Source organism: Lepisosteus oculatus, chromosome 14 (assembly GCF_040954835.1).
Source record: "Lepisosteus oculatus isolate fLepOcu1 chromosome 14, fLepOcu1.hap2, whole genome shotgun sequence".
NCBI classification, from domain to species: Eukaryota; Metazoa; Chordata; class Actinopteri; order Semionotiformes; family Lepisosteidae; genus Lepisosteus; species Lepisosteus oculatus.
In genome coordinates this window covers 55,820,275-55,832,751 of record NC_090709.1, presented here as the reverse complement: position 1 = coordinate 55,832,751, position 12,477 = coordinate 55,820,275, and the positions used below count along the sequence as shown (strand labels likewise).

The 12,477-nt window shown below is 51.5% G+C and overlaps 2 long non-coding RNA genes and 3 other non-coding genes across 5 annotated transcripts in view; 3 read left to right on the top strand and 2 right to left on the bottom strand.

Annotated features, from left to right (window-relative positions):
• Positions 1-12,477, top strand: part of LOC138243247 (uncharacterized) — a 66,823-nt gene that overhangs the window by 40,657 nt on the left and 13,689 nt on the right. The window lies entirely within an intron of this gene.
• LOC138243126 (uncharacterized) lies at positions 418-2,662 on the bottom strand. Its single transcript, XR_011191989.1, has 3 exons — positions 2,175-2,662; positions 1,449-1,518; positions 418-474 (listed from the first exon to the last, which is right to left on the bottom strand). It is a non-coding gene; the product is annotated as an uncharacterized lncRNA (long non-coding RNA).
• On the top strand, positions 11,321-11,393 carry trnaf-gaa (transfer RNA phenylalanine (anticodon GAA)). The gene has a single exon. It is a non-coding gene; the product is annotated as a tRNA-Phe (tRNA).
• trnav-aac (transfer RNA valine (anticodon AAC)) lies at positions 11,492-11,564 on the top strand. Its single transcript has one exon. It is a non-coding gene; the product is annotated as a tRNA-Val (tRNA).
• On the bottom strand, positions 12,139-12,210 carry trnah-gug (transfer RNA histidin (anticodon GUG)). Its single transcript has one exon. It is a non-coding gene; the product is annotated as a tRNA-His (tRNA).

Here is a 12,477-nt window from a genome sequence, read left to right as displayed (position 1 = left end):
ATCACTACAGCAAGCAGAGACCTCTCGGCCATCAGGACTGTGGGGGTCAGAGTGTGGAGCTGTAGGGTATCGGGAGTTTAGGGGTCAGTGTGGGGAGCTGTAGGGTATCGGGAGTTTAGGGGTCAGTGTGGGGAGCTGTAGGGTATCGGGAGTTTAGGGGTCAGTGTGGGGAGCTGTAGGGTATCGGGAGTTTAGGGGTCAGAGTGGGGAGCTGTAGGGTATCGGGAGTTTAGGGGTCAGTGTGGGGAGCTGTAGGGTATCGGGAGTTTAGGGGTCAGTGTGGGGAGCTGTAGGGTATCGGGAGTTTAGGGGTCAGTGTGGGAAGCTGTAGGGTAGATGTGGGGCACCGGGCCCACCACAGGGCGGCCGGTCCAGTCTCGCGGAAGGCGACCGGGTCAGACTTACGGAAAAGCACCAGGATTTGGGCCGGGACCTCTCCCGCTGCCAGTCCGGGTTCGGCCTGACCGGTGTGACCTGTGAAGACGCCAAACAGCCCATCTCCGAGACAGCTCTGACCACATAGCCCAGCCCAGTCGTGTCGAGACTAGAGGCCTTGGGCAGTCTCTACAGTGTGTCCAGTGAGAGTGTGGACAGGTGAGTGTGTACAGTGTGTCCAGTGAGAGTCTGGACAGGTGAGTCTCTACAGTCTGTCCAGTGAGAGTCTGGACAGGTGAGTGTGTACAGTGTGTCCAGTGAGAGTGTGGACAGGTGAGTGTGTACAGTGTGTCCAGTGAGAGTGTGGACAGGTGAGTGTGTACAGTGTGTCCAGTGAGAGTCTGGACAGGTGAGTGTGTACAGTGTGTCCAGTGAGAGTGTGGACAGGTGAGTGTGTACAGTGTGTCCAGTGAGAGTGTGGACAGGTGAGTGTGTACAGTGTGTCCAGTGAGAGTCTGGACAGGTGAGTGTGTCCAGTGTGTCCAGAAAGAGTCTGGACAGGTGAGTCTCTACAGTCTGTCCAGTGAGAGTCTGGACAGGTGAGTGTGTACAGTGTGTCCAGTGAAAGTGTGGACAGGTGAGTGTGTACAGTGTGTCCAGTGAGAGTGTGGACAGGTGAGTGTGTACAGTGTGTCCAGTGAGAGTCTGGACAGGTGAGTCTCTACAGTGTGTCCAGGAAGAGTGTGGGACGTCCAGAGGCAATCTGTGCTCTCAGAAGGCCATAATGGACCTGCAGCTTGGTTTTCCTCGGACCCGCGACCCTGTCTCTTGAGCCGAGACGTGTCCTCAGTCAAGATCACCACTGGAAGTGTCTCTCCTCGTCTAGAGGTGTTACCGTGAGACCTGGTCTGTCAAGCGCTTTGCGCTGCTATGTGTGTGAAAGGTGCTCTATCAGTGAAGTTTATTATTATTATTATTATTATAATACAGCGAGCGCTGCTGGGGGCGGAGAGGCCAGTCGGAGGAGGGCTGGACGCTGGACGCTGGACGGCGGGCGGGAGGGGTGGACTTACGACGCCTCGCCGGGCCCGGGTCCTGCTGCGACCGCGCACGGCCGTGCGGCATCTCTGTCGGTCCATCGTCCTGCCGAGACAAGCAGAGTCACAGAGGGGAGGGGAGGGGGCGGAGCCACACAGCTGGGCGGCTTGTTCCCCACCCCCGCCCCCCTCTGTGTATAGAAGAGCCTCCTGTCCTGACTGGAGGACCTCACCCAGCTGTGGCTGGAGAGAAGCCAGGGTATCGGCTTCAACCACAGGGCTGGGCGGCTTGTTCCCCACCCCCACCACCCTCTGTGTACAGTAGAGCCTCCTGTCCTGACAGGAGGAGCTCACCCAGCTGTGTCTGGAGAGGAGCCAGGTTATCAGCTTTGTTCCACAGCCCCGCCACCCTCTGTGTAGAGAAGAGCCTCCTGTCCTGACTGGAGGAGCTCACCCAGCTCTGTCTGGAGAGGAGCCAGGGTATCAGCTTTGTTCCACACCCCCGCCACCCTCTGTGTACAGAAGAGCCTCCTGTCCTGACTGGAGGAGCTCACCCAGCTGTGTCTGGAGAGAAGCCAGGGTATCGGCTTCAACCACAGGGCTGGGCAGCTTGTTCCCCACCCCCACCACTCTCTGAGTAGAGGTGCACCTCCTCTCAATATCTTTTTACAGCACGATCACACCCATAAGAGTTGAGTAACGGTAAAAAAAACAACGTATTTCTCCACTTATTTTGTTATTTCTCACTTTTGACTGACTTACCGATTTCACGGGGATTCTGAAGAGCGTTTCTGAAGTTGAAACTAACGATCTAAGTCGAAGTAACTTTATTGGAAGAAACACGTGTTTAGAAAGGACTATATAGCGCTTTCCTCCTCCTCTTCTCTCTTCACTCCTCTGAGCTCATGGGGCTCCGGCGCCGCCCCCCCGCTAGAATCCGCCGCTCTGTGACGTCAGGCGGCTCATTGTGACGCCCCCGTGACGTCACCCCCGACGCGCTCACGGCTCGGCCGCGAAACAAAAATGGCCGTCATTTTTCACGGTTGTTGTTTTTTTTGGGTGGACATTTTATTTTTCCCAACTCTCGGCGGCCAGCCGGGTGTCCCTGTACGACCCCGGTAGTCGCCACCTCGGACAGGCAGGGGAAACGGGTCCAGCTGTTTCCGGCCCAAGGGTGACAAAAGCTGCACTTGAATTTAAAGACAAAATCACGTCGAGGGCGCATTCAGCACCCCCACGTCCAACACGGGTTTCCGTGGGGTGGGGTTCAGTGAAAGTAGCACCCCCCCCGACCCCCAAGTCAAAGAAAGACCAACCTCCACCCCCCTCTAGCGCCCAAGGGCGGACATTTCGGGCCACGCCACGTCCAAAAAACACGGGTCCCCCCCGTCCTGCGGGGAAAAGAGACGCCATTTTCTTTTCCGAGCGCTGCGTGGGACCTCACGACCCCCCCCAAAAAAAACGGGCTTCGCAGACGAGGAAAACCGGGCACGTCGACCTCTCTACAACACCACCCGGCCGTTTCTGTTTCAAACCGTGAGAAAAAAATAAATACAATTTCGCCCCTCACCGACCGCCGCGCAAAAAAACACAACTTCACGCTACAGAAACGGCCTGTGTGAGGGGGGCACGGGAAAAAAATAAAACCTGCGTGTTTTCGGCAGAGTAAGCTCAGCGGGGAAACTCCCTGAATCTCGGGGTTGCTTCTTGAACCCCGAAAACGACCTTTTTTCTCTCTCTCGTTTTCTTGGTGTCTGGGACGTTCACGAGCTCCGCCGCGTCGGTGCGATTCCCAGCGGGACTTGAACATAACCCCCCCCGTGGAGCCACAGCGCCCCCGTGTGGCCGAGAGGACCACCACCCGCAGGGCTGAGCTTTTACTGCCGTGTCCCGCTTTCACTCTGGCGATGAAGGAGGGAATCAAGGAGGAGAATTAATATTGTGATCCACCAGTCCATCACAGGACACACACACACCCTGGACAGGACACCAGTCTTTCACAGGACACCAGTCCATCACAGGACACACACACACCCTGGACAGGACACCAGTCCATCACAGGATGTTCAGTGCCTCTCTCTAATAAAGTAGAAATGCGACATTAAACTCCGTTCGAAACGGGAGAAATCACCAGGACACGATACACCTTGCTCCGGACGATGGGAGAAGACCTGTACCTTCACGAGTCCGGGTTGTGAAAACTTCTTCTGACAGTTCAAAACGTTTCGAAGAGACTACAGCGCTACCCTGTTTTCCATTTCTATCGTGTATTATTATACAGTCATAAGTATCTGTACTGATCACAGAGTCCCCCTCTCACTGCCAGGACTGAAGCCCAGTGCAGCACGAATAATAATAATAATTAATTCGTCTGGACTCTCCACTCAGAGCTCTTCCCAGGTCAGGGGGATCCCCTCCAGCCCCCCCCAGTGTGCAGCCCCCACCTGGATGATGCTCCAGTCCGCTCAGCACACAGCAGAGGGAACAGAGGGATGGAGCCAGTTCAGAGAGGGGGGTGAGTAGGAGGCCATGAGGGGTCAAGACCAGGGGGGGAATCAGGCCAGGACACTGGGGTAACACCCCTACTCTTCTCCAGAGACACCCCGGGATTGTTAATGAGCACAGAGAGTCAGGACCTTGGTTTGACCTCCCATCCGAAGGACGGCGCCTGTTTACAGTCCAGTGTCCCCCGTCACTATACTGGGGCATCAGGACTCACACAGACCACAGGGTGAGAGCGCCCCCTGCTGGCCCCACTCACACCTCTCCCAGCAGCAACTTTGGGGGGGGGGAGGGAAAAAACCAAAAGCTAAATAGATTTTTTTTTAAAAAAATTTATTGATGCTTAACAAAAGAACAAAAATTACAAGCTTCAGTCCAGACTGGGGTCTGGGGTCCCTCAGCTTCAGTCCAGTCCAGTTTGGGGCCCCTCAGCTTCAGTCCAGTCCAGTCTGGGGCCCCTCAGCTCCAGTGCAGTCCAGACTGGGGTCCCTCAGCTTCGGTCCAGCACAGACTGGGTTCCCTCAGCTTCGGTCCAGCACAGTCTGGGGTCCCTCAGCTTCAGTCCAGACTGGGGTCCCTCAGCTTAGGTCCAGCACAGTCTGGGGTCCCTCAGCTCCAGTCCAGTCCAGTCTGGTGTCTCTCAGCTCCGGTGCAGTCCAGTCTGGTGTCTCTCAGCTCCGGTCCAGTCCAGTCTGGTGTCCCTAGGCTCCAGTCCAGTCCAGTCTGGTGTCCCTCAGCTCCTGTCCAGTTCAGTCTGGGGCCCCTCAGCTTCAGTGCAGTCCAGTCTGGCGTCCCTCAGCTCCACTCCAGTCCAGTCCAGTCCAGTCCAGTCCAGATCTTAGCTGGCACAGAACCAGGAAAGGAACCTGGAAAGAATATTGTTATTGCAGGTGTGAGGGACACAGACACAGACGTCACCATGACATCAAACAGCAAGAGGAGACTCCTCCTTGAATCACAGACATGACCGGGCGGCGCCCCCCTGTCTGCTCACCTGCACCTCCTCTTCCTCTACTTGTCCTTCCCGGCATCCTGCTCCTCCTCTCCCTCGCTCTTCCTCTCCTGACCCACGGTCTCCGCCGCCTCCATCAGCTCGTCCTGATCATCTGTCTAAACCGACACGCAGCTCAGGGACTTTAAAAAGACGCACCAGTGCTTCTGAAGCAGAGACAGGAGAGTCACGTTAAAAGTCGGACTGGACACTCCAGGACATGAACACTGCACTGAGAGAGAGAGAGGGGTTCATACAGACACATGACTGGACACTCCAGTACATGAACACTGCACTGAGAGAGAGAGAGGGGTTCATACAGACACACTGACTGGACACTCCAGTACATGAACACTGCACTGAGAGAGAGAGAGGGGTTCATACAGACACACTGACTGGATACTGACTGGACACTGGACAGATGTAAAGAGAGGATCAGAGCATTACCCACCTTCTAATTCTTCTGTCTCACAGGAGGTGGTGATTGGACCTCCTCCAGCTGGAGTCCGAGGAGGGAGAGAGGGGGCAGGAGAGGGACAGCACAGGGAGAGAAAGAGAGAGACAGGTGAGTCAAGTGTCCCAAGAGTACAGAGACTCTGCTGAGATCACACTCGCAGTGAGTGACACCGACACTAACCAGCCTCAGGACAGCACTGCTAGAGCACCACAACCCAGACTCAACCACATCACAGCACAGATCAAACAGCAATATCTCACACACTGGGACACACACACACAAACACAACATAAACTGGAATGCTACAGAACCTTAAACAGACAATACACACTAGCTGAATATTTGACCAAAATAAAAAATAACAAACAGAAACAGACCCTGACGAAGTACAGGCTCAGTGACCACAACCTGGCCATAGAAACTGGGCGACACAGGCAGACCTGGCTGCCCAGAGAGGACAGGCTGTGCTCCCACTGCCAGCGGGGAGAAATAGAGACAGAGGTGCACTTCCTACTGCACTGTGACAGATACTCTGGGATTAGAGAAACATTCTTCCCGAAATTCAGAAATCTAATCCCAGAGTTCCCACACCTGCCAGAATCACAACGGGTCCCAATCCTACTGGGAGAGGGAGGAGTGAACTCAGTTGATCTGGCAGCCCAGTATGTGATCTCCTGTCACAGCCTGAGGAACAGTGAGTCTGTCTCCCAATAATGCTCCAGCCGCCTACAGTATATGTCAATATTTTATAATATGTCTTTGTTGTAAATGTCTGTAACGTGTCTGCTTTACGCAGAGAGTGGCGGGGGTTGGATGTCAAGGCCTGACGATACCGTATTACGCAGAGAGTGGAGGGGTGGGATGTCAGGGCCATACGACACTTCTTTATTCAGAGAGTGGAGGGGGTGGGATGTCAGGGCTAGATGACACTGCTTTACACAGAGAGTGGAGAGGTGGGTGTCAAGGCTATACGACAGTGCTTTCCGCAGAGAGTGGTGGGGGTGTGATGTCAGGGCAATACAACAGTGCTTTACACAGAGAGTGGTGGGGGTGGGATGTCAGGGCCATATGACACTGCTTTACACAGAGAGTGGCGGGGCTAGGATGTCAGGGCCATATGACACTGCTTTACACAGAGAGTGGTGGGGGTGGGATGTCAGAGCTTGACGACACTGCTTTATGCAGAGAGTGGAGGGGTGGGATGTCAGGGCTATACGACAGTGCTTTCGACAGAGAGTGGTGGGGGTGTGATGTCAGGGCCATATGACACTTCTTTACGCAGGGAGTGGCAGGGGTGGGATGTCAGGGCCTGACGATACTACTTTACACAGTTAGTGGTGGGGGTGGGATTTCAGGGCCATACGACACTTCTTTACGCAGAGAGTGGCAGGGCTTGACGACACTGCTTTATGCAAAAAATGGAGGGGTGGGTGTCAGGGCTATATGACAGTGCTTTCCGCAGAGAGTGGTGGCGGTGTGATGTCAGGGCCATACAGCAGTGCTTTACACAGAGAGTGGTGGGGGTGGGATGTCAGGGCCATATGACACTGCTTTACACAGAGAGTGGCGGGGGTGGGATATCAGGGCCTGACAACACAGCTTAACGCAGAGTGTGGAGGGGTGGGTGTCAGGGTTATACGGCAGTGCTTTACGCAGAGAGTGGTGGGGGACGGATGTCAGGGCTTGACAACACTGCTTTATGTAGAGAGTGGAGGGGAGGGTTTCAGGGCCATAAGACACTGCTTTATGCAGAGAGTGGAGGGATTGGTGTCAGGGCCATATGACACTACTTTACACAGAGAGTGGTGGGAGTGGGATGTCAGGCCCTGACGATACTACTTTACGTAGACAGTGGCGGGGGTGGGATGTCAGGGCCTGACGATACTTATTTACGCAGAGAGTGGCAGGGGTGGGATGTCGGGGCCTGAAGATACTGCTTTTCGCAGAGAGCGGAGGAGGTGGGATACAACCTCTCAGTTTGGCCAGCAGGGGGCACTCACCCTGCGCTCTGTGTGGGTCTTAATGCCCCAGTGTAGTGACGGGGGACACGATCTGGCCCACCAGCGACGAGCAGGTTACCAGATCTAGACAAAGGGGGCAACTCTTAGTCGTATGAGCTTAGTCACACATCGCAGCGATTAAAAAAACAAAACAAACATATTATGTCTGTTACTAACGACTTTTTTTTCCTACATTGAAAGTCTCTTTCCCGGGTGATTTTCTAGCGCGACTGGGGCTCTTCATTTCTCCTCGGTGTCTCATCGCGGGCGGATTTGAAACAGACCACAGAAGATGGTCACACACTATATTATTATTGAGAGACAGACTCACTGTACCTCAGGCTGGGACAGTAGATCACACTGTATTATTATTATTAATATTATTGAGAGTCTGGCTCACTGTTCCCCAGGCTGGGACAGGAGATCCCACACTGTATTATTATTATTGAGAGACAGGCTTACTCTCTGTTCCTCAAGCTCAGACAGGACATCACATACTGTATTATTATTGATTGACAGGCTCGCTGTTCCTCAGGCTGGGACAGGAGATCACACACTGTATTATTATTATAGTGAGACAGGCTCACTGTCTGTTCCTCAGAGTTGGACAGGAGATCCCACACTGAATTATTATTATAGAGAGACAGTCTCACTGTCCGTTCCTCAGTCTGGGACAGGAGATCACACACTGTATTATTATTATTGAGAGACAGGCTCACTGTCTGTTCCCCAGGCTGGTACAGGAGATAACACTGTATTATTATTGAGAGACAAACTCACTGTCTGTTCCTCAGGCTGGGACAGTAGATCACACTGTATTATTATTATTGAGAGTCTGGCTCACTGTTCCCCAGGCTGGGACAGGAGATCCCACACTGTATTATTATTATTTAGAGACAGACTCACTGTCTTTTCCTCGGTCTGGGACAGATGGTCACACACTGTATAATTATTGAGACAGGCTCACTGTCTGTTCCTCAATCTGGGACAGTAGATCACATTGTATTATTATTATTAATATTATTGAGAGTCTGGCACACTGTTTCCCAGGCTGGGACAGGAGATCCCACACTGTATTATTATTATTTTGAGACAGGCTCACTGTTTGTTCCTCAGGCTGGGACAGGAGATCACACACTGTATTATTTTTATTGAGAGAGAGGCTCACTGTCTGTTCATCAGACTGGGACAGGAGATCCCACACTGAATTATTATTATTGAGAGACAGGCTTACTCTCTGTTCCTCAGGCGAAGACAGGACATCACATACTGTATTATTATTGATTGACAGGCTCATTGTTCCTCAGGCTGGGACAGGAGATCAGACACTGTATTATTATTATAGTGAGACAGGCTCACTGTATATTCCCCAGGCTGGGACAGGAGGTCATACATTATATTATTATTATAGAGAGACAGGCTCACTGTATGTTCCACATGCTGAGACAGGAATTCACACTGTATTATTATTATTGAGAGACAGGCTCACTGTCTGTTCCTCAGGCTGGGACAGAGGATCACACACTGTATTATTATTGAGAGACAGGCTCACTGTCTGTTTCTCAGGCTGGGACAGAGGATCACACACTGTATTATTATTGAGAGACAGGCTCACTGTCTGTTTCTCAGGCTGGGACAGAGGATCACACACTGTATTATTATTGAGAGACAGGCTCACTCTCTGTTCCTCAGGCTGGGACAGGAGATCACACATTGGCTTGTTATTGAGAGGCAGGCTTACTGTCTGTTCCTCAGGCTGGGACAGGAGATCACACGCTGTATTATTATTATTGAGAGACAGGCTCACTGTCTGTTTCTCAGGCTGGGACAGGAGATCACACACTGTATTACTATTATTGACAGATAGGCTCACTGTGTCTTCACTTGGGCTTGAACAGGAGATCACACACTGGATTATTATTATTGAGAGAGGCTCACAGTCTGTTCCTCAGGCTGAGACAGGAAATCACACACTATTATTATTACTGAGAGACAGGCTCACAGTCTGTTCCTCAGGCTGGGACAGGAGATCACACACTCTATTATTATTCTTGAGAGACAGGCTCACAGTCTGTTCCTCTGACTGGGACAGGAGATCACACATTGGCTTGTTATTGAGAGGCAGGCTCACTGTCTGTTCCTCAGGCTGGGACAGGAGATCACACACTGTATTATTATTATTGAGAGACTGGCTCACTCCTGTCTGTTCCTCAGGTTGGGAAAGGAGATCACACACTGTATTATTATTATTGAGAGACGGGCTCACTGTCTGTTCCTCTGACTGGGGCAGGAGATCACACATTGGCTTGTTATTGAGAGGCAGGCTCACTGTCTGTTCCTCAGGCTGAGACAGGAAATCACACACTATTATTATTGAGAGACAGGCTCACAGTCTGTTCCTCAGGCTGGGACAGGAAATCACACACTCTATTATTATTATTGAGAGACTGGCTCACTCCTGTCTGTTCCTCAGGTTGGGAAAGGAGATCACACACTGTATTATTATTATTGAGAGACGGGCTCACTGTCTGTTCCTCTGACTGGGGCAGGAAATGACACACTGTATAATTAATATTGAGAGACAGGCTCAGTGTTCCCCAGGCTGAGACAGGAGATCACACACTGTATTATTATTATTGAGTATCTGGTTCACTGTTCCCCAGGCTGGGACAGGAAATCACACACTGTATTATTATTATTGAGAGACAGGCTCACTGTCTGTTCCTCAGGCTGGGGCAGGATATCACACACTGTATTATGAGTATTGAGAGACAGCCTCAGTGTTCCCCAGGCTTGGACAGGAGATCACACACTGTATTATTAGTATTGAGATACAGACTCACTGTCTGTTCCTCCTGCTGGGACTGGAGATCACACACTGTTCTATTATAACTGAGGGACATGCTCACTGTTTGTCCTTCAGACTGGGACAGGACATTCCACACTAGGTTATCATTATTGAGAGACAGGCTCGCTGTCTGTTCCTCAGGCTAGTACAGGAGATCATGCACTGTATTATTATTATTTAGATACAGGCTCACTGTGTGTTCCTCTGGCTGGGACAGTAGATCACACTGTATTATAATTATTGAGAGGCTGACTCACTGTTTCCCAGGCTGGGACAGGAGATCATACACTGTATTATTATTCAGAGACAGGCTCACTGTCTGTTCCTCTGGCTGGGGCAGGGAATCACACACTGTATTATTAGCATTATTAAGAGACAGGCTCGCTGTCTGCTCCTCAGGCTGGGACAGGATATCACACACTGTTGTAGTGTTCTCTCACGAGGCACCAGTTCTGTAGGGGTTTGGGCATTTACTGGGACAATTATTTTTGTGGCAGTAAATCACAAAATTGATTATTTTAATGGTTTAGAATCCAACCATGCGACATAACTCAAACAATGCACACACAGGTACTAATACACGAGGATACATTTGTTAATATATAGAATATGCATGCAAACCTAACAGATCTTATCGTAAGGGTTATCAGAATACAAAAGATATAAATTCATTCAGTTACAAAGAGTTACACATATCAAGGGAACATAAGTATATCATTCATTTAGACCGTTTCGTAATTGAACTTGTTTACAACGTCTACATGAGATACTCAAAACAAGAACATAACCCTTAGGAATTAAATTGATATCAACTGGTTGGGAGCAGTAATGCAATAAGGTTCAATACTCACTGCCAGTGGGTCCCTTTTCTCACCGTTTCCGTAGTGCAGCGGTTGTCACGTTTGCCTCACACGCGAAAAATCCCCGGTTCGAAACCGGACGGGAACAGCCTCTTTCTGTAGGCTCCTGTACTTCACAGAGGTCTTGAGCGACCGGTCACATGTTCCTTTCCTTCTGAGTGACGTTCCTGCAACACTCTCCCGCTCCTCTTGGTGCGCTCATGCCGCAACACAGGAAGGCTGGAGCGGGTGGCTGTGTGCTCTCTGCACCGCCGAAATAGCTCAGTTGGGAGAGCGTTATACTGAAGATCTAAAGGTCCCTGGTTCGATCCTGGGTTTCGGCATTCTGTTTCATCGCGCCCTTTGTTCCTCTCTCCAGCGCCCCCTGCCCAAAGTGTCGCTTCCCTTTCTCAGCCCGAAACGCAAGCGAGACTCCCTGCAGGTTTCCGTAGTGTAGCGGCTATCACGTTTGCCTAACACGCGAAAGGTCCCCGGTTCGAGACCGGGCGGAAACAGCCTCGTTTTGCACGCTCCTGTACTTCACAGAGGTCTTGAGCGACCGGTCATTTGTTCCCAATGTATTTCCGGTGCCTTCGTGCACTCTTGTACCAAACGCACGTTCCTTCTGTACGCGGAGCCGATCATTTGCAATTGGGCTGTGCCGACAGACCAGGTCGAGCTCTGTCGGCTCAAAAGCAGCGCAGGACCTGCAAGAACAACAGAAAGATTAGCATCCAGCGGGGGCCTCTTAGTGAGCCCAAGAGCTCATCAAGAATCGGCTCCAGCAACAGGGCTGGGCGCATTGTTCCATTCTCCGCCCACTCTCAGTGTAAACAAGTCCCTCCTGGTCTCTGCTTGAAATGCACTTTCCTGCGTTTGCTTTGGTGTAACTGGCTTCCCCTGCATGGGTGAATGTGAAGAAGATCCTTAGTAAGTCATTGAAGAAAACCGAGAAGAGGTCGGAGTGGCCTCTGTCGTTCATCAACAATCCAGTCAGGCAGTACTCCTCTGTAAAGCGCCGTTCGTTCACATCGATTGGCTTTTTTTTGCCTTCATTCGTGCGAGTAGTAAAAGCAGACGCCCCTATTCTGCCGTGACCCGGATTCGAACCGGGGTTGTTGCGGCCACAACGCAAAGTACTGACCACTATACGATCACAGCGAGTTACCGAGACACACGCGGCAGGGCGGAAAGGGCTGTGCTCTCTTCGTGTGACATAATTCGGAAAAGTCCTGACGTTGCATTTCAACTGAGCCCCATTATACATCGACCCTTCGACACTCTGAGTGACAACTCTCTTGCGTGTTTTCTCATATTTATGTAGTTTGCTTGCTTGATGCCGTGAACAGCATGGTTGTTCGCTGCCATATAGTCTAGCGGTTAGGGTTCCTGGTTTTCACCCAGGCGGTTGACTCGGTTTTTCCTCCT